At 42.9% G+C, this 22729-nt stretch overlaps 1 pseudogene; it reads right to left on the minus strand.

Annotated features, from left to right (window-relative positions):
• Nucleotides 1-2319: 2319 nt before the first annotated feature.
• On the minus strand, nt 2320-20084 carry LOC121445281 (annotated as a pseudogene).
• Between the last annotated feature and the right edge of the window lie 2645 nt (nt 20085-22729).

Consider the following 22729-nt stretch of genomic DNA (forward strand, 5'->3'; position numbering starts at 1 on the left):
TCTTAAGATTGGCTCACCCACATCTATACCACTAGGGCCAGCTCTACTGTGTTACCTAGTGGAGGTTTAGGGGCCACTATGCCCATTGCTGCAGCTGGTGGGATTCAGGGCCAGCTCTCTCACTCTAGAGACCCCAGGAATGGCTCTTCTACCTGTTGTAGGCCTAAAAGAGCATGAGGGGACTTCTCTCACTTGCCCGTGCCACCGTATGGTAGCTAAGGGGTAGGGCTTGATCTCTCGTGCTCATGTTCTTGGGGCCAGCTTACCCACACCTCCATCAATGGGGTAAGCTCTACTGTGTTGTCCAGGCAAGGTACAGGGCCTACTCTCTCTAGTGATGCATCTGGTAAGGGCCAGGGTCAGCTCTCTCATTCTGATGTAGATGGCAAGGGGCATCAGGGAGGTCATCTTTTTGTCTCCCTTACCACATGTCAGACAAGGGGCTCAGGGTTAGCTCTCCCACACTTGCAACCTTAGAGCAGACTCAACCATGTCCCTGCCTGCAGGGTTGGCACTACTGTGGTGCCCAGGTGAGATCTTCTCTCCTAAGTGCTGTAGGCAGTGAGGGGCAAGGGGCAAAAGCCCATGCCACATTACAGACAAGAAGTGGGGCTATGTCTCCCTTGTTTATGTCCTCAGCGTTGACTCACCTGGTCATCTCTGTTGTATTGTCCAGGTGAACTTCAGGGCCTGTTCTCTCTAGTGCTGAAGCCAGTGAGATGCTGGGCCAGCTCACTGGTTCTCGTGACCTCAGACCCAGATTTCTCACCTGTCACAAGTGGTGAGGGGTCGGGGGAACACCTTCCCTTGTTCATGCCACTGTATGGCAGATGAGGAGTGAGATCATACCTCCCATACTCATGTTCTTGGAGTCAGCTCACCTTATCCCTGTCAACAGAGTCAGCTCCATTGTGCTGCCCAGGTGAGGTGCTAGATCAGCTCTCCTGCCTGCCACAGGTGGTGAGGGGCTAAGGGGGTTTGAATACAGAATTTAATCAGGAAAATTAATTAAGAATTAATCAATCTCTGGGGACAGAATGGGGGACAGAGTGAGGAGAGAGGCAGAGTACCCTAAGGACCATTGGAGGTGATAAAATGACTGGACAATATAAAATGATCAGACATTTAAAAATTAAGACTGAAAAAGAATGTCTTACCCTGTCCCTCTCGTAAGCCAAAACAGGTGTGTTTGGAAACTTTAAATATGTTAAATATTAAAATTATAGCTTTTTTCCTTTAAAAAATATCTTGGGAAAAGCAGTTTTTCATATTTTAAATTAAAATCTAGCTAGACCATAATATTTGAAGCTGTACACTAAGAGGTTGCTGGGTTGGCAGGGTGCTAATGCAGTTCTTAGGTCTATCACACCAACAGAGGCGCTAAGGGTGGAATCCTGGGTAAGCCTGGCAGCTGGGAGCTTTCCTCTTGTAGTTCATCAGCTTCATCAAGGTTCCCTCCCTTCCCCTCCTTCCAGGGCACCTAACTGCCTGGGAGCAACTCCCCCACAAAAATATTTTTGATTCTCTCTTTCTTAATAGTTTCTATGTAGTTAATGGAATTATATTTACAAGATTTTTGGGTTTTGTTTTTTAGAATTCACAATTTCAAAAATACCTTATAATATGACCTCTTTGAACAGAAAAAAAGCACTCACAGAAAAGGAAGGTGCTCAAAACATGGCTGCCCTTATCTTATTGCTGAAAATAGATAAACTTAGGTTAACAAAGAGACGTCACAAAAATGAACTGTCAGTCTGTTAAGCAGCCAACTGCATGCCACTTCTACAATGCAACATAGAGAGTCTATGCCCACCTCCTGCTCCACACATCACAACTTTGCTTCAGTGTGTGCCAAAGTCCCAGATGAAAATTCTTACAGTCTCAGGATTGATACCAAAAATGGAGAGTAACATCACCATCTCAGCATCCTTTAAAAGTAAGAACAGAATCAAAACAACAAAATAAAGCAAAATTGTTTTTTCTTAAAAAAAAATTCTTTAATATACAACAAGTATACTAAGGTTAGCTTTCAACTAGATATTAAGCTAAGGTGATACAAGACTAAGTCAAAAATCACTACCAAATGTGATTCAGAGAGACTGAAAAGGAGAAAGGAAAAGGGGGAGGGAAAGGGAGACCACCAAAGGAAAACAAACAGACCAAACCAAAATCATGGATTGAGATGAGATGTGGCCAACCCTCAATCTAAAGTGTGCCATCACTGGTTGGGATGAGGAGTGAGGCTGGTGGGGACTTCGCCCAGTCTTGCCTGGACATCCAGGTATGCTCTCAGAGTGAGATGGCAATGGAAGCACCTATTCAATGGTATCCATTTGTAAAAGCCATTGCAATCAAAGGGCTGTGGCCGAAGCCTGAGTCAGGCTGTGAGCTGGCTGCACTTATGTAATTCCCCACTCCGGAGTCCTAGCTGGAAGGGCCATAGAGATTGGTGACAAGTCCTGGGCTGTTGGCCCTGGGACACCTCTGGGCCACACCTGGTTGGAACCTGCCTGGGAAGCAGGTGCACCAAAATTAGGTTGAGCAATGTGGCTATTTGGGACTGATCCTCGAGCCGCTGCCACTGCTGCCACCACTGGTCCATAAGTTGCTGCTGGGAAGCCTAGGAATAGGTAGCCATAGTTAGGAACGAATCTAGGGTAGCCTTGGCCATAGGTTCCCACAAAGTTCAGGTAGCCCAACATCTTAATGCCAAGCATGAACGCATTCATGTTGTAGGGCAGCCTCTGGACCCAGTGTCTTGTTCCAGTTGGGAACAAGAGTTCTTTCAGCTGAGCCTTCTTACATTCTACCATTTTATTATTGATTTTGTGGAAATGAATCTCACAGACTTTCTGCACAACATCTTCATTCTCAAAAGTGACAAAGCCAAACCCTCTGTACCTGTTGGTGGTTTTGTCAAACATCAGCAATGCATCCTCCACCTTGCCAAACTGCTCGAAATACAGCTTTACATCTTTCATTACAGTGTTCACAGATAATCCTGCTACAAATTTTTTTGTTCTTGTGACCATCATCTAACGGCCTCTCGGTGCCCCATGTGAGTCAAGTCGAGATTTTTGCATCCCGTGTACACCCTCCACCATTGCATTGGGCTACCCACAACGAGAAAATGCAACTTTGGGGTCAATTGTCTTGGAATCTAACTCATTGTGGAGCTGACCTAATACTTTATCTACACTTGCTGGGTCTGCAAAGGTGACGAAACCAAAGCCTCTGGAGTGTTTTATAGTGGGATCTCTCATGACTGATGTGGGAGTGTCATATATCAATCTGTTGATTTCATTGGTTAAGCAATAAAGGAACTGCTAGGCCCATTTGATAGGCCCACTCTTGGGTAGGTGGAGTAAACAGAACAGAAGGCTGGGAGAAAGAAGCTGAGTCAGTGAGTCGCCATGATTCTCACACTCCAGACAGAGGCAGGTTAAGATCATTCCTGGTAAGCCAGCTTGTGGGCTACAGCAGATTATTAGAAATGGGCTAGTCCAGGTGCGAGAGCTAGCCTAAAAGAGGCTAGATAGAAATGGGCCAAGTGGTGTTTAAAAGAATACAGTTTCCGTGTAATCATTTCAAGTAAAGCTAGCCGTGGGGGCGGCAGGGTGCTGGGGACTCAGCCCGTGGCTCCTATTTCAACAGAGTGGCGCCCAGACGTGATGGGCTAAATCCACTTAAAAAACCTGAGAAGGCTTAAAAATAAGGGAGAGAGAGTTTAACACAGATTTTTGCTGTTTGTTGGTGGCATGCTGTAGAGAGATTTCCTGATTCAGCAACAGCAGCAGAAAAAAAGCTGCGTCATTTTAAAGTGCGGCTTCTTGGGACTGTGCCTCCAATGCAAACTCTGGCTTTAAAGCATTTCAATGGACTTTATGGGACTGGATGTTTGTGTTCCCGCTTGGAATCAAGGAGAGTGCTCTCAGCGCTCCCCCCGGGCGGCAGAATCAGGCTTAGGCAGGCAGAAGGGCATGGCGGAAGAGACGTGTTTTCAGACTGCGCTGTGCTCTGCGTGTCAGATTTGGTTGTAACTTGGATAAAAAGAGCTTCTGTGCTGCATGCTCAGTCTCAGAATTAAACTGCTGTCTGTGGCTCCAATGTGGACTTGCTGTGTGACTGGAACTGTGCTCAGCTCAGGGGCACCAATGGATCTGAGACAGGAGCTGCTCCATGCTGAACTGTGCTGACCTCAGGCAGGAACTGCCGTAATTACCATAATAACAGCACAGTTAAGGTTTAGATTGGCAGTAAACAGGCAGTACCGTATTACCCCTACATGGTGCAACTTAAGTTTTTAAGAAATGGCTTTGTGGGAGCCTAGGCAGTTTGGATGCTCAACTTACTAGACCTGGATGGAGGTGGGGGTTCCTTGGACTTCCCACAGGACAGGGAACCCTGATTGCTTTTCGGGCTGAGGGGGGGGGGATTAATTGGGGGAGGGGGAGGGAAATGGGAGGCGGTGGCTGGGAAGAGACAGAAATCTTTTATTTTTTTTTTACTGCGAAAAGAAGAAAAAAAAACATAAACAAAAAACAAGTTTCCACCGCCTCCCAGCCTCCCATTTCCCTTCCCCTCCTCCCACCCTTCTCCCCCTCCTCCCACCCTTCTCCCTCTCCTCCCACCCTTTTCCCCCTCCCCCCACTCCTCTCCCCCTCCCTCTCCAGTCCACAGAGCAGTCCAGGTTCCCTGCCCTGTGTTAAGTCCTAGGTCCTCCCCCCTCCGTCCATATCTAGGAAGGTGAACATCCAAACTGGCTAGGCTCCCACAAAGCCAGCACATTAAGTAGGATCAAAACCCCCTGCCATTGTCCTTGGTGTCTCATCAGCCCTCATTGTTCGCCATGTTCAGAGAGTCCGGTTTTATCCCATGCTTTTTCGGTCACAGTCCAGCTGGCCTTGGTGAGCTCCCCGTAGATCAGCTCCACTGTCTCAGTGGGTGGATGCACGCCTCGTGGTCCCGAATTCTTTGCTCATGTTCTCCCTCCTTCTGCTCCTCCTTGGGACCTTGGGAGCTCAGTCCAGTGCTCCTGTGTGGGTCTCTGTCTCTATCTCTATCCATCACCAGATGAAGATTCTATGATGATATGCAAGATATTCATCAGTATTGCTCTAGGATAGGGTCATTTCAGGTTCCCAATCCTCAGCTGCCCAAGGAACTAACTGGGAACCTCATCTTGGGCACTAGGGAGCCCCTCTAGGGGCAAGTTTCTTGCCCACCCTAACGTGGCTCCCTTAACTAAGAATTGTGGTTCCGTGCTCCCCTATCCACCTTTCCTTTATCCCAATTCTCCTGTTTCCCAGGTCCCCCCTCCTTCCCTTCTACCTTTTCTCTCCCCATCTCCCCTTACCCCCATCCCACCCCACCCCCAAGATCCCATTTTCTCCCCGGAAATTTGGTCTACTTCCCTTAGCCAAGAGGACAACTATATGTTTTTCCTTGGGTTCACCTTCTTCCTTAGCTTCTTTAGGTTCACCTATTGTAGACTCCGTGGTCCTTATTTATGGCTAGAAACCAATTATGAGTGAGTACATCCCATATTCATCTTTTTGGGTCTGGGACACCTCACTCAGGATAGTGTTTTCTATTTCCATCCATTTGCATGCAAAATTCGAGAAGTCATTGTTTTTTACCGCAGCGTAGTACTCTAGCATGTATATATTCCATAATTTCTTCATCCATTCTTCCATTGAAGGGCATCTAGGTTGTTTCCAGGTTCTGGCTATTACAAATAATACTGCTATGAACATAGTTGAACAAATGCTTTTGTCATTTGATAGAGCATCTCTTGGGTATATTCCCAAGAGTGGTATTGCTGGGTCCAGGGGTAAGTTGATCCCGAATTTCCTGAGAAACCGAAACACTGACTTCCACAGTGGTTGCACAAGATTGCATTCCCACCAGCAATGGATGAGGGTACCCATTCTTCCACAGCCTCTCCAGCAAAGGTTATCCTTGGTGTTTTTGACTTTAGCCATTCTGACAGGTGTAAGATGATATCTCAAAGTTGTTTTGATTTGCATTTCCCTGATTGCTAAGGAAGTTGAGCACGACCTTAAGTGTCTTTTGGCCATTTGAACTTCTTCTGTTGAGAATTCTCTGTTCAGTTCAGTGCCCCATTTTTTAATTGGGTTAATTAGCATTTTAAAGTCTAGTTTCTTGAGTTCTCTATATATTTTGGAGATCAGACCTTTATCTGTTGCGGGGTTGGTGAAGATCTTCTCCCAGTCAGTAGGTTGCCTTTGTGTCTTAGTGACCATGTCCTTTGCTTTACAGAAGCTTCTCAGTTTAAGTAGGTCCCATTTATTCAATGTTGCCCTTAATGTCTGTGCTTCTGGGGTTATACATAGGAAGCGATCTCCTGTGCCCATCTGTTGTAGGGTATTTCCCACTTTCTCTTCTATCAGGTTCAGTGTGTTCTGACTGATATTGAGGTCTTTAATCCATTTGGACTTGAGTTTTGTGCACGGTGAGAGATATGGGTCTATTTTCATTCTTCTACAGGTTGACATCCAGTTGTGCCAGCACCATTTGTTGAAGATGCTTTCTTTCTTCCATTGTATACTTTTAGCTCCTTTATCGAAAATGAGGTGTTCATAGGTTTGTGGGATAAAATCTGGGTCTTCTATACGATTCCATTGGTCAACTCCTCTGTTTTTATGCCAGTACCACACTGTTTTCATTACTGTAGCTCTGTAATAGAGTTTGAAGTCAGGGATGGTAATGCCTCCAGAAGATCCTTTATTGTATAGGATTGTTTTGGCTATCCTGGGTTTTTTGTTTTTCCATATAAAGTTGATTATTGTCCTCTCCAGATCTGTGAAGAATTTTGATGGGATCTTGATGGGGATTGCATTGAATCTATAAATTGCCTTTGGTAGAATTGCCATTTTTACTATGTTGATCCTCCCAATCCAAGAGCAAGGGAGGTCCATCCATTTTTTGGTATCCTCTTCAATTTCTTTCTTCAATGCCTTAAAGTTCTTGTCAAATAGATCTTTCACTTCCTTGGTTAGATTTACCCCAAGATATTTTATGCTGTTTGTGGCTATCGTGAATGGTGAAGCTTCTCTGATTTCCCTCTCTGCTTCCATATCCTTTGTGTATAAGAGGGCGACTGATTTTTTGGAGTTGATCTTGTATCCTGCCACATTACTAAAGGTGTTTATCAGCTGTAAAAGTTCTTTGGTGGAGTTTTGGGGGTCGCTTATGTACACTATCATATCATCTGCAAATAACGAAAGTTTAACTTCTTCCTTTCCAATTCGAATCCCTTTGATCCCCTTATGTTGTCTTATTGCTATTGCTAGAACTTCAAGTACTATATTGAAGAGGTATGGCGAGAGTGGACAGCCTTGTCGTGTTCCTGAGTTTAGTGGGATGGCTTTAAGTTTCTCTCCATTTAATTTAATGTTAGCTGTCGGCTTGCTGTATATAGCTTTTATTATATTTAGGTATGACCCTTGTATCCCTAATCTCTCCAAGACTTTTAACATAAATGGATGTTGAATTTTGTCAAATGCTTTTTCAGCATCTAATGAAATGATCATATGGTTTTTTTCTTTCAGTTTATTTATATGCTGGATTACATTGATAGATTTTCGTATGTTGAACCAGCCCTGCATCTGAGGAATGAAGCCTACTTGATCATAATGGATAATTTTTCGGATGTGTTCTTGGATTCGATTTGCCAGTATTTTGTTGAGGATTTTTGCGTCGATATTCATGAGTGAGATTGGCCTGTAGTTCTCTTTCCTGGTTGAGTCTTTGAGTGGTTTTGGTATCAGAGTAATTGTGGCTTCATAAAAGGAATTTGGTAATGACCCTTCTGTTTCTATATTGTGGAATACATTAAGGAGTATAGGTATTAGGTCTTCTTGGAAGTTCTGGTAGAATTCTGCATTGAAACCATCTGGTCCTGGGCTTTTTTTGGTAGGGAGGTTTTTGATAACCTCTTCTAATTCTTCGCGACTTACAGGTCTGTTCAGATTGTTCACCTGGTCCTGGTTTAGTTTTGGTAAATGGTATTTATCTAAAAAAGCGTCCATTTCTTTTACATTTTCCAGTTTTGTGGCATACAGGCTTTTGTAGTAAGATCTAATGACTCTCTGAATTTCCTCTGTGTCTGTGGTTATGTCCCCCGTTTCATTTCTGATCTTATTAATTTGCGTGTTCTCTCTCTGCCGTTTGATTAGTTTGGATAGGGGTTTATCAATCTTGTTGATTTTCTCCAGGAACCAGCTTTTTGTTTCATTGATTCTTTGGATTGTTTTCTGCGTTTCTATTTTGTTGATTTCAGCCATCAATTTGATTATTTCCAGTCTTCTACTCCTCCTAGGTGAGTCTGCTTCTTTTTTTTCTAGAGCTTTCAAGTGGGCTGTTAAGTCTCCAATATGTGCTTTCTCTGTTTTCTTTAGGTGGGCACTTAGTGCTATGAACTTTCCTCTCAGTACTGCTTTCATAGTGTCCCATAAGTTTGAGTATGTTGTTTCTTTATTTTCATTGAATTCAAGGAAGACTTTAATTTCTTTCTTTATTTCTTCCTTAATCCAGGTATGGTTCAGTAGTTGACTGTTCAGTTTCCATGAGTTTGTAGGCTTTTTGGGGGTAGCATTGTTGTTGAATTCTAACTTTAATCCATGGTGATCTGATAAGACACAGGTGGTTACTAATATTTTTTTGTAACTCTGTAAGTTCGCTTTGTTACCAAGTATGTGGTCAATTTTCGAGAAGGTTCCATGAGCTGCAGAGAAGAAGGTATATTCTTTCCTCTTTGGGTGGAATAATCTATAGATGTCTGTTAAGTCCATTTGCTTCATTACCTCCATTAATTCTCTAATTTCTCTGTTAGGTTTCTGTCTGATTGACCTGTCCATTGGTGAAAGAGGAGTGTTGAAGTCTCCTACTATTAGTGTGTGCGGTTTGATGGCTGCCTTGAGTTTTAGTAATGTTTCTTTTACGTACGTGGGTGCTTTTATATTAGGGGCATAGATATTCAGGATTGAGACTTCTTCCTGATGAATTGTTCCTGTTATGAGTATAAAATGTCCCTCTCCATCTCTTCTGATTGATTTAAGTTTGAAGTCAACTTTGTTAGAAATTAGTATGGCCACACCTGCTTGTTTCTTAGGTCCATTTGCTTGATAAGCCTTTTCCCAGCCCTTTACTCTGAGTAGGTGCCTGTCTTTGTGGTTGAGGTGTGTTTCTTGTAGACAGCAGAATGTTGGATCCTGTTTTCTTATCCAATCTCTTAGCCTGTGCCTTTTTATAGGTGAGTTGAGCCCATTGATATTAAGTGATATTAATGACCAGTGGTTGTTAACTCCGGTCACTTTTTAAGTAGTAGGGTTTGTGTGTTTCCCTTCTTTGAGTTGCGCTGGTGAAGGGTCTCTAGATGTCTGAGTTATTGTGATCATTGTTGGACTCCTTGGTTAGTGATTTTCCTTCTATTATTTTCTGTAAGGCTGGATTTGTGGCTATGTATTGTTTAAATTTGTTTTTATCCTGGAAAATTTTGTTTTCTCCATTTATAGTGAATGAAAGTTTGGCTGGATATAGTAGTCTGGGCTTGCATCCGTGGTCTCTGAGTTTTTGGAGAACATCTATCCAGGACCTTCTGGCTTTCATGGTTTCCATGGAGAAGTCAGGTGTAAGTCTGATAGGTTTACCTTTATAAGTAACTTGGCCTTTTTCCTTTGCGGCTCTTAATATTCTTTCTTTATTCTGTATATTTTGTGTTTTGATTATTATATGGCGAGGGGATGTTTTCTTTTGATCCAGCCTATTTGGTGTTCTGTATGCTTCTTGAACCTTCATAGGTACATCTGTCTTCAGGTTGGGAAAGTTTTCTTCTATAATTTTATTAAGTATATTTTCTGTACCGTTGAGCTGCACTTCTTCTCCTTCTTCTACTCCAATTATTCTTAGGTTTGGTCTTTTTATTGTGTCCCATATTTCCTGAATGTTTTGTGATGAGAGTTTGTTGGACTTGCTGTTTTCTTTGATCAGAGTGTTTATTTTCTCTATGTTATCCTCAGAATCTGAGATTCTTTCTTCTATCTCTTGTATTCTGCTGGTTATACTTGATTCTGTAGTCTCTATTCGTTTACCTAGATTTTCCATGTCCAGTCGGCCCTCTGTTTGTGTTTTCTTCTTTGCCTCCATTTCAGTTTTCAAGTCATGAACTGTTTCCTTTATCTGCTTGATTGTTTTTCCTTGGTTTCCTAGGGTATCATTCACTGATTTACTCAATTCCTCGAACTTTCTATTATACTTCTCATCCATTTCTATAAGGGCGTTTTTTATATGCTGCTTAAGGGTGTCAATCACTTTCATGAAGTCAGTTTTTTCTACTTCTTCTTGATTAAGGTGTTCATGTCCTCCTGTTGTGGGGTCACTGGCTTCTGGTGGTTTCGTGTTGTTTTTCAGATTGTTGGGAGAATTCCTGCATTGGCGTCTGCCCATCTCTTTTTCCCAATACTCCCCTTTGGATCTTCTTTTATAGGATCAGGTCTTCTTGCCCACTGATGTACCTTCCCAGTGATGTCACTCCCCAGAGATGTTTCTCCACAATGAGGTTTCACTCGGTGCCCAGATCGAAACTCCGCGCTGCTTGGTTAGCTCGCGAACAAAGGGCCCACCCTGCTTGCTGCGGGCAGGCTATGGGAACAAAGGAGCTACCGGCCACCCCTTTGTCCTCCTGGTTCGGGTTCTGTCCCAGCACCCTATCAGGCTGAGCAGGGAGGCGCTATGCCCCAAAGAAGGGAGGGAGGGAGGAAGACAGGGGGCGTGGGGATCTGGATGTAAGCTGAATGGGATAGGAAGAGAGAGGCGGTTTGGGCAGTATAGCCCCTGTAGGATGGCCAGGAAGTGTGGGCGGGCTGAGGTATGATCCCAGCTGCCGCAGCACTCACTCACCACAATGATGTTTCACTCGGTGCCCGGATCAAAACTGCGCTGCTTGGTTAGCTCGCGAACAAAGGGCCCACCCCGCTCGCTGCGGGCAGGCTATGGGAACAAAAAGCCAGAAATCTTTAATAAATAAATAAATTAAAAAATTAGAAAAAAAGAAAAGAAATGCTTAACATTTTAAGAAATGCTCCTGGATAGTAAAAAAAATGTTACAGATTCACAATAAAACAGATTCAGACATAAAAGACCACACTGTTGGATGAATGTATGTAGGCTTGAGAGAGAGAAGAAAAAGAATATAGAAAATAAAGTTAATGGTTTAAAAAAAAGGGTAAGGCCTGATCTCTAGGCGCTAGGAGACCCAGCATTGGGGTGAGTTTCTGACCCTGCGGCGCCAGCCCGGGAAGGGGAGTTCAGAGGTTCCTTGGCCCCCTGTCCTTCTTGAGCTCTCGGCAGGGCCCCCACTCCCTGCATACCTCCTCTTTCTTCCTAGCCCACCCAGCTTCCATCCAGAACCCTCCCCACTTTGCCCCACCGCCTTCTTTCTGCACATAACATCACCCAGCCCAGGCAGTCTGGGCACTAGGTCCGAATCATCGGGGCACCCAAGCGGGTGGGAGTCTCTTTGTTTCTATGGCCTGCCTGCACCAAGTAGGGTAGGCGCTTTGTTTGCGACCTGCCCACCAGCACGGAGGCCTGATCTCTAGGCGCCAGGAGACCCAGCATTGGGGTGAGTTTCTGACCCTGCGGCGCCAGCCCGGGAAGGGGAGTTCAGAGGTTCCTTGGCCCTCTATCCTTCTTGAGCTCTCGGCAGGGCCCCCACTCCCTGCATACCTCCTCTTTCTTCCTAGCCCACCCAGCTTCCATCCAGAACCCTCCCCACTTTGCCCCACCGCCCTCTTTCTGCACATAACATCACCCAGCCCAGCCTGTCTGGGCACTGGGTCCGAATCCTCGGGGCACCCAAGCAGGCGGGAGTTCCTTTGTTTCTTTGGCCTGCCTGCACCAAGCAGGGTAGGCACTTTGTTTGCCACCTGCCCATCAGCACGGAGGCCTGATCTCTCGGCGCCAGGAGACCCAGCCTTGAGGAGACCCAGCGTTGGGGAGAGACAACGTTGGGGAGATCCAGCATTGGGTAGGCAAGGAGACCTGATCCAGTAAAGAAGATCCATAAGGGAGCATTTGGAAGAAGAGATGGGTAGACGCCAAGGCAAGAATTCGCCCAACAAGCTGAAAAGCAACATGAAGCCACCAGAAACCAGCGACCTCACAACAGGAGGACATGAACACCTTAATCAAGAAGAAGTAGATAAGGTTGACTTCATGAAAGTGATTGACGCTCTTAAACAGCATGTAAAAAATGCCCTTATAGAAATGGATGAGAAATATAACAGAAAGTTTGAAGAACTGAATAAATCAGTGAATGATACCCTAGAAAACCAAGGAAAAACAATCAAACAGATAATGGAAACGGTGCAAGACTTGAAAACTGAAATGGAGGCAAAGAAGAAAACACAAACAGAGGGCCGGCTGGACATGGAAAATTTAAGTAAACAAACAGAGTCTACAGAAACAAGCATAACCAACAGAATACAAGAGATAGAAGAAAGAATCTCAGATTCTGAAGATACCATAGAGAAAATAAACACTCTGATCAAAGAAAACAGCAAGTCCAACAAACTCTCATCACAAAATATTCAGGAAATATGGGACACAATAAAAAGACCAAACCTAAGAATAATAGGAGTAGAAGAAGGAGAAGAAGTGCAGCTCAATGGTCCAGAAAATATATTTAATAAAATTATAGAAGAAAACTTTTCCAACCTAAAGAAAGATATACCTATGAAGGTTCAAGAAGCATACAGAACACCGAATAGACTGGATCAAAAAAGAACATCCCCTCGCCATATAATTATCAAAACACAAAGCATACAGAATAAGGAAAGAATATTAAGAGCTGCAAAGGAAAAAGGCCAAATTACTTATAAAGGTAAACCTATCAGACTTACACCTGACTTCTCCATGGAAACCATGAAAGCCAGAAGGTCCTGGATAGATGTACTTCAGAAACTAAGAGACCATGGATGCAAGCCCAGATTACTATACCCAGCCAAGCTTTCGTTCACTATAAATGGAGAAAATAAAATTTTCCAGGATAAAAACAAATTTAAACAATACGCAGCCACAAATCCAGCCTTACAGAAAGTAATAGAAGGAAAATCACTAACCAAGGAGTCCAACAATGACCACAATAACTCAGACATCTAGAGACCCTTCATCAACACAAATCAAAGAAGGGAAACACACAAACTCTACGACTAAAAAAATGACCGGAGTTAACATCCACTGGTCATTAATATCACTTAATGTCAATGGACTCAACTCACCTATTAAAAGGCACAGGCTAAGAGATTGGATAAGAAAACAGGATCCAACATTCTGCTGTTTACAAGAAACACACCTCAACCACAAAGACAGGCACCTACTCAGAGTAAAGGGCTGGGAAAAGGCTTATCAAGCAAATGGACCTAAGAAACAAGCAGGTGTGGCCATACTAATCTCTAACAAAGTTGACTTCAAACTTAAATCAATCAGAAGAGATGGAGAGGGGCATTTTATACTCATAACAGGAACAGTTCATCAGGATGAAGTCTCAATTCTGAACATCTATGCCCCTAATCTAAAAGCACCCACGTACATAAAAGAAACATTGCTAAAACTCAAGGCAGCCATCAAACCGCACACACTAATAGTAGGAGACTTCAACACTCCTCTCTCACCAATGGACAGGTCAATCAGACAGAAACCTAACAGAGAAATAAGAGAATTAATGGAGGTAATGAATCAAATGGACTTAACAGACATCTATAGAACATTCCACCCAAATAGGAGATAATATACCTTCTTCTCTGCAGCTCATGGAACCTTCTCAAAAATCGACCACATAGTCGGTAACAAAGCAAACATCCACAGTTACAAAAAAATATTAGTAACCACCTGTGTCTTATCAGATCACCATGGATTAAAGTTAGAATTCAACAACAATGCTACCCCCAGAAAGCCTACAAACTCATGGAAACTGAACAGTCAACTACTGAACCATACCTGGATTAAGGAAGAAATTAAGAAAGAAATTAAAGTCTTCCTGGAATTCAATGAAAATAAAGAAACAACATACTTAAACTTATGGGACACTATGAAAGCAGTCCTAAGAGGAAAGTTCATAGCACTAAGTGCCCACTTAAAGAAAACTGAGAAAGCTCACATTGGAGACTGAACAGCCCAACTGAAAGCTCTAGAAAAAAAAAGAAGCAGACTCACCTAGGAGGAGTAGAAGACTGGAAATAATCAAACTGAGGGCTGAAATCAACAAAATAGAAACACAGAAAACAATCCAAAGAATCAATGAAACAAAAAGCTGATTTCTGGAGAAAATCAACAAGATTGACAAACCCCTATCCAAACTAATCAAACGGCAGAGAGAGAATTTGCAAATTAATAAGATCAGAAATGAAAAGGGGGACATAACCACAGACACAGAGGAAATTCATAGAATCATTAGATCTTACTGCAAAAGCCTATATGCCACAAAACTGGAAAATGTAAAGGAAATGGACACTTTTTTAGATAAATACCATATACCAAAGTTAAACCAGGACCAGGTGAACAATCTAAATAGACCTGTTAGTCGCGAAGAATTAGAAGAGGTTATCAAAAACCTCCCTACCAAAAAAAGCCCAGGACCAGATGGTTTCAATGCGGAATTCTACCAGAACTTCCAAGAAGACCTAATACCTATACTCCTTAATGTATTTCACAATATAGAAACAGAAGAGTCATTGCCAAATTCCTTTTATGAAGCTACAGTTACTCTGATACCAAAACCGCACAAAGACTCAACCAAGAAAGAAAATTATAGACCAATCTCACTCATGAACATCGATGCAAAAATCCTCAACAAAATAGTGGCAAACCGAATCCAAGAACACATTAGGAAAATTATCCATTATGATCAAGTAGGCTTCATCCCAGGGATGCAGGGCTGGTTCAACATACGAAAATCTATCAATGTAATCCAGCATATAAATAAACTGAAAGAAAAAATCCATATGATCATTTCATTAGATGCTGAAAAAGCATTTGACAAAATTCAACACCCCTTTATGATAAAAGTATTGGAGAGATTAGGGATACAAGGGTCATACCTAAATATAATAAAAGCTATATACAGCAAGCCGACAGCTAACATTAAATTAAATGGAGAGAAACTTAAAGCCATCCCACTAAACTCAGGAACACGACAAGGCTGTCCACTCTTGCCATACCTCTTCAATATAGTACTTGAAGTTCTAGCAATAGCAATAAGACAACATAAGGGGATCAAAGGGATTCGAATTGGAAAGGAAGAAGTTAAACTTTCGTTATTTGCAGATGATATGATAGTGTACATAAGCGACCCCAAAAACTCCACCAAAGAACTTTTACAGCTGATAAACACCTTTAGTAATGTGGCAGGATACAAGATCAACTCCAAAAAATCAGTCGCCCTCTTATACACAAAGGATATGGAAGCAGAGAGGGAAATCAGAGAAGCTTCACCTTTCACAATAGCCACAAACAGCATAAAATATCTTGGGGTAACTCTAACCAAGGAAGTGAAAGATCTATTTGACAAGAACTTTAAGGCATTGAAGAAAGAAATTGAGGAGTATACCAGAAAATGGAAGGACCTTCCTTGCTCTTGGATTGGGAGGATCAACATAGTAAAAATGGCAATTCTACCAAAGGCAATTTATAGATTCAATGCAATCCCCATCAAGATCCCATCAAAATTCTTCACAGATCTGGAGAGGACAATAATCAACTTTATATGGAAAAACAAAAAACCCAGGATAGCCAAAACAATCCTATACAATAAAGGATTGTCTGGAGGCATTACCATCCCTGACTTCAAACTCTATTACAGAGCTACAGTGATGAAAACAGTGTGGTACTGGCATAAAAACAGAGGAGTTGACCAATGGAATCGTATAGAAGACCCGAATTTTAACCCACAAACCTATGAACACCTCATTTTTGATAAAGGAGCCAAAAGTATACAATGGAAGAAAGAAAGCATTTTTAACAAATGGTGCTGGCATAACTGGATGTCAACCTGTAGAAGAATGAAAATAGACCCATATCTATCACCATGCACAAAACTCAAGTCCAAATGGATTAAAGACCTCACTATCAGTCAGAACACAGTGAACCTGATAGAAGAGAAAGTGGGAAGTACCCTACAGGAGATGGGCACAGGAGATCGCTTCCTATGTGTAACCCCAACAGCACAGACTTTAAGGGCAACATTGAATAAATGGGACCTACTAAAACTGAGAAGCTTCTGTAAAGCAAAGGACACTGTCACCAAGACAAAAAGGCAACCTACTGACTGGGAGAAGATCTTCACCAACCCTGCAACAGACAAAGGTCTGATCTCCAAAATATATAGAGAACTCAAGAAACTAGACTTTAAAATGCTAATTAACCCAATTAAAAAATGGGGCACTGAACTGAACAGAGAATTCTCAGCAGAGGAAGTTCAAATGGCCAAAAGACACTTAAGGTCATGCTCAACCTCCTTAGCAATCAGGGAAATGCAAATCAAATCAACTTTGAGATATCATCTTACACCTGTCAGAATGGCTAAAATAAAAAACTCCAATGATAGCCTTTGCTGGAGAGGCTGTGGAGGAAGGGGAACACTCATCCATTGCTGGTGGGAATGCAATCTTGTGCAACCACTTTGGAAATCGGTGTTTCGGTTTCTCAGGAAATTCGGGATCAACTTACCCCTGGACCCAACAATACCACTCCTGGGAATATACCCAAGAGATGCCCTATCACATGACAAGAGCATTTGTTCAACTATGTTCATAGCAGTATTATTTGTAATAGCCAGAACCTGGAAACAACCTAGATGCCCTTCAATGGAAGAATGGATGAAGAAAGTGTGGAATATCTACACATTAGAGTACTATGCTGCGTTAAAAAACAATGACTTCTCAAATTTTGCATGCAAATGGATGGAAATAGAAAACACTATCCTGAGTGAGGTATCCCAGACCCAAAAAGATGAACATGGGATGTACTCACTCATAATTGGTTTCTAGCCATAAACAAGGGTCACGGAGTCTACACTTGGTGATCCCAAAGAAGCTAAGTAAGAAGGTGAACCAAAGGAAAAGCATATAGTTGTCCTCTTGGCTATGGGAAGTAGACAAAATTGCCGGGGAGAAAATTGAGATCTTGGGGGTGGGGTGGGATGGGGGTAAGGGGAGATGGGGAGAGAGGGGGGAGAGGGGGAGAATGGGGGGAGCTTGGGGAAGGGGGAGGATTGGGATGAAGGATGGTTGGATGGGGGAGCACGGAAGCACGGTTCTTAGTTAAGGGAGCCACTTTAGGGTGGGCAAGAGTCTTGACCCTAGAGGGGCTCCCTAGTGCCCAAGATGAGGTTCCCAGTTAGTTCCTTGGGCAGCTGAGGATTGGGAACCTGAAATGACCCTATCCTAGAGCAATACTGACGAATATCTTGCATATCATCATAGAATCTTCATCTGGTGATGGATAGAGATAGAGACAGAGACCCACACAGGAGCACTGGACTGAGCTCCCAAGGTCCCAAGGAGGAGCAGAAGGAGGGAGAACATGAGCAAAGAATTCGGGACCACGAGGCGTGCATCCACCCACTGAGACAGTGGAGCTGATCTACGGGGAGCTCACCAAGGCCAGCTGGACTGTGACCGAAAAAGCATGGGATAAAACCGGACTCTCTGAACATGGCGAACAATGAGGGCTGATGAGACACCAAGGACAATGGCAGGGGGTTTTGATCCTACTTAATGTGCTGGCTTTGTGGGAGCCTAGCCAGTTTGGATGTTCACCTTCCTAGATATGGACGGAGGGGGGAGGACCTAGGACTTAACACAGGGCAGGGAACCCGGACTGCTCTGTGGACTGGAGAGGGAGGGGGAGAGGAGTGGGGGGAGGGGGAGAAGGGTGGGAGGAGGGGGAGAAGGGTGGGAGGAGGGGAAGGGAAATGGGAGGCTGGGAGGAGGTGGAAACTTGTTTTTTGTTTATGTTTTTTTTCTTCTTTTCGCAATAAAAAAAATAAAAAAAATAGCTAAATATAAAAAAAGGGTAAAGTCTTTAAAGAGACAGAGTACAGATAGTTGTAGATTAAAAGAAATAAAGAAAAATAAGCCACGTAAAAATGGAAAATTCACAGAGAGTCTGGATTATGTACATTGTGTTTTCTTTAAAATTTTTGACTGTGAAGGAGCTAAGTACAGAGAGACATTTCATTACATGGGCTGCCAAGCTAAACCAGAATGGATATGAGGGTATTACGATTTCAAATTTTGGGTCTAAGAATATGATGCTTTGGAGAGGGTCTTCTTTTGTTTTCACAGAGGACCAGACCCTGTGGATTTCTTCTATTCCAATTTGGTATGATAGACCACGCCCTCCTGAAAGGTTGTTGTGAACATCTTCAGAAAATTGCTTCGCTCAACTGCCAACTGAGATGAAACTAGCATGAAAGACCTAATTAATGACGCCCCCACTCAGCAGGAAGCAGTTTGGAGAGAAAAAACTGCGCCCATGTTCCCAAAATATTGTTTATAAATGTTCTTTTACTTTTAAAGGGGGATATGATATAGATATGAATAATTTGCATTAGTATAGATTTTGCTTTATTGATAGAGATTTGAGGTCAATTTTGTTATATGTATATGTAATTCTGCTCTTGATTAAGGTATTGTGATTGTGTAGTTCATTTAAAATATAATGTATAATAGAAAATAGAGGTTGCTAATGGATCATCATCGATGATAGTAAAGTTTGTAGTCATGTTACTTAGATTTTCTAGATATATATAGATATATTTCAGATAGGCTTTCTTCATATCTTTCAAAGACTGCAGAATATGGCATTTTAAATGTTTTAATAACTTAGGACTTTTCATGACAATGAGACACTCTGCTCCTGGCAGCACCAATCTACTTCAAGAAGAAGATGGGCATCGAAGAGGATCCTTATAGAGTTTGATAGTCATTTGGGCAAGAAACTGTTCTTGCCTGGACTGTTGCATAAACTGGACAAAGAGAACCCACAGAGAGAGGACTGCTGAACTTGCCTAAAGGTGAGATGGTCTTTCAGGTTCCTGACTCATGAAAGAGTCTGCGAGACATTCTGCAGGATACAGCAGAAAATGACTAAACTGTCTTTGGAATTTCCTGCTTGATGAAAATGTCTGCTGGATACTTTGGGCCTGAAGGCTGAAGATGGATGCCCCAATGGTACAAAAGAACTTTGGGTGACTGTCCAGGCAGCGAGATGTCTCTGTCATTTCTAGAGTTTTCTTATTTCTTGTTTACTTAGGTAGTATTATATCTTTCTGGAGTCTTTGATGGAGTTGAAGAATGAATAGATAGTTATAGTTTTCCTTAGTTATGATAAAAGATAAAATAGATATAAATATTGTAACTGTAATTCTTGCTTTATAACTGTTTTGTTATATGTAATTTTGCTATGTTAAAGTTAAAGCCTTCCTTTTTTTGTTTAAACAGAAAAAGGGGAAGTGATGGGGGAGTGTCATATATCAATCTGTTGATTTCATTGGTTAAGCAATAAAGGAACTGCTAGGCCCATTTGATAGGCCCTCTCTTGGGTAGGTGGAGTAAACAGAACAGAAGGCTGGGAGAAAGAAGCTGAGTCAGTGAGTCGCCATGGTTCTCCCACTCCAGGCAGATGCAGGTTAAGATCATTCCTGGTAAGCCAGCTCGTGGGCTACAGCAGATTATTAGAAATGGGCTAGTCCAGGTGCGAGAGCTAGCCTAAAAGAGGCTAGATAGAAATGGGCCAAGCGGTGTTTAAAAGAATACAGTTTCCGTGTAATTATTTCTGGTAAAGCTAGCCGTGGGGGCGGCCGGGTGCCGGGGACGCAGCCTGCTGCTCCTATTTCAACACATGACCATACATTCTCTGATGTCTCCAAATTTGCTAAAATAGTCTCTAAGGCTTTCTGGTAAGGTCTTCCAGCTCAGTCCACCAATAAACAATTTACTGGGGTCAGGCTGGGAGTCGCTGGTGCTGCCCAAGGTGCCTGAGCTCCCATTTGCCTCCATAGTGGAACACCCCCATCCCCCACCCCCTACACACTGAGTCCAACATCTAAGCAGAGCACAGTGGCAGCCAGTTCCTAGCCCCAGATTTCTGTCCCTCCTCCCCTGCCTCCCCCAATCCCCCTGCCTGCCTCCACCTCTGCCTCTTCCCCCTTCCCCCTCCTAGGATACATCTAATAGAGTTGTTGTTCAAGGGAGTCACATGGAAATCCCCAAGAAACCCAGGCTATTGCCAAGACAATAGGTTGCTCTCCACAAAGTGACATCAAGGCCATCAACTACACAACTCATTGAACATGGAGAGGTCAAGCTAGTGCTATATAGAACCTTCACTCTCGTGTCTCAGTGTCTTTGGTATGGGAAGTACTCTGAGGGTTATCTAACGTGAACTGTAAACACCAATCCAGCCACAAGCCCTTTGATCTACATTCTGACCTACCTGTAAAATATGCTAGGGCGATGATGGCACAAAGTTTGTGGGAGTAACCAACCAATGTTTGATTTGACTTAAGGCCTTCTCCATGAGATGTAACCACACACTGCTTGGGCAACCAAGAATGAGAGACTAAATAACCCAGAGACCTAGGGTTAAACCAAATAATTCTGTTCTTAAAAAAATAGAGAGTAAAAATAAAGTGACTCCTAATGATATTCTGCTATACTTATAGATCAGAGCCTTATTCAGTCATCATCAGAGAGGCTTCCTCCTGCAGCAGAAGGGAACAAATGTAGTGGCCGTAGCCAGATATATTGCAGAGAGAGAGACCTTGGCACACTCAGCTCTAATTGGGATGTCTCCATCAAATGCCTTTCCTTAGAGCTCAAGGAATAAACCCTTTGAAAGAGGAGGCAGGGGTATGGGAAACAGAGGGGATGGAGGAAAGCAGGAGAACAAGTCCCTCTAATCAATTAAGCAAAGTTCATATGAACTCACAGAGACTGAAGCAGCAAGCACAGGTCCTACGTGGTTCTGTCCCAAGTCCTCTGTGTATATATTATAGCTTTCAGCTTAATGCTTTTATGGGATTTCTGAATGTGTGAATGACTGGGTCTGTGATTCTTGTACCTTCTTTTGGTGCTTTATGCTTTCTGTTGGTTTGCCTTGTCCAACTTCAATGTGACGCAACCATTCTGTTAGTCTGTGTCTTTTTACTGGGTAATTGATACCATTGATACCGAAAGATATCAATGATTCTTAATTTCTGTTATTTTTTGTAGTTGTTGGTGATGGTGGTTGTGTGTGTGTGTGTGTGTGTGTGTGTGTGTGTGTGTGTGTGTGTGTGTGTGTGATGTGTTTCCTGTCTTTGGGTTTTGCTGGTTTGAGATTACTTATTGCCTGTGATTTTGTGGGTATAGTTAACCTCTTTGGGTTAAAGTTTTCCTTCTAATGCCATTAGGAGACTTAAGGTAAAATTGAAAGACCCAGTAACTCAACTAGAAAACTCAAAAGAAAACTTTACAAGTAGAATTAATCAAGCAGAAGATAAAATATCAAGACTAGAAGATAAAGTGGAGGTATTAGAACAAAAGAAAAGAAAAATAAAAAACAAATGAAACAAACTAAGAAAATGTGGGACACCATGAAAACAAACAAACCTTTGAATTATAGGTATACAGTTTCACTTGCCAATGGTGATGAGGCCGGATTTCCATGGCTTGGCATAGAGGACAAGCCTGCATGGGGGCATTGTGATTTCCAGTGTCTAGGTTGCTGGTAGATAGAGCAGGTGTAGTGCAATATCGTACGTGACCATTTAGGCCACACTTGATTGAGCCCTGTGGTTGGCTTCCCTTGTTCCCCTTCCTGTGACCTTAGGGCAGCTGCTAAGGCCTATAGATTGTTGTAACTTTGTCTATTGGGAAGACTCAGCTGATTCCTCTCTCACATTAAAAACTTTAAAGGCCATTTTCACCAATTACCATATAGGAGTTTGGGGACTATCATCAACCTTTTTTTTTAAACTCTTTCCTAATATCTAGTACTGACTGAGGAAGCAGAATAATTAGTAGAAAAGGAACCTAGCTGCTTTTCTACCTGAGAGAGATTTGGAAGAGAAAAGGGAGCATGGGAGGGGATAACCCAGTGTGCAGAGGGGGTCCAGGAGTGGAACAGTGAGGTAGGAGGGGGAGGGGAAGGTGGAAGTTGACCTTGAACCTCCGAATTGGGAAAGGGAGGGAAAAGAATGTTGTTACACAGGAGGGGGTTGGGAAGTATGGACTGGAGGGAGTGGGGGAGAGGCCAGTGCCTCTGGTGCTGTGAGACACTGGCTAGTAAGTGGGGGGCTAGTAAGTGGGAGGCAAGAGCACAGAGCCCAAAAGCCATGGACATATATATGTAAGCTCTGTTTATTTGTATCAGACAGGATCAATTTTAAAAGATTTTTGTAAGAGGCTTACATGGGCAACAGCAGACATGGCTTTGAACTGTAAGTGCCCATTTTAGAGTCTATGTCCAATCACAAGGCCTAAGTCCATTTCAGGGCATCCTCCAAAATGGCTTTTAAGTCCAAAAGGGGCCATAGAGATTGGATGCCCGGTGTCCCAGGACAAACAGATCTCCGCCTCAGCCAAGCCTGATTCCATGGGACTGACCGCACCCTGGGACTCGAATTCCCGACGTGAGCTCACAACTTCAGCAGGAATCCAAA

This window comes from Microtus oregoni, unplaced genomic scaffold (genome assembly GCF_018167655.1).
Source record: "Microtus oregoni isolate MIOR12 unplaced genomic scaffold, Mior012 000171F_ref0000002, whole genome shotgun sequence".
Taxonomy (NCBI): Eukaryota; Metazoa; Chordata; class Mammalia; order Rodentia; family Cricetidae; genus Microtus; species Microtus oregoni.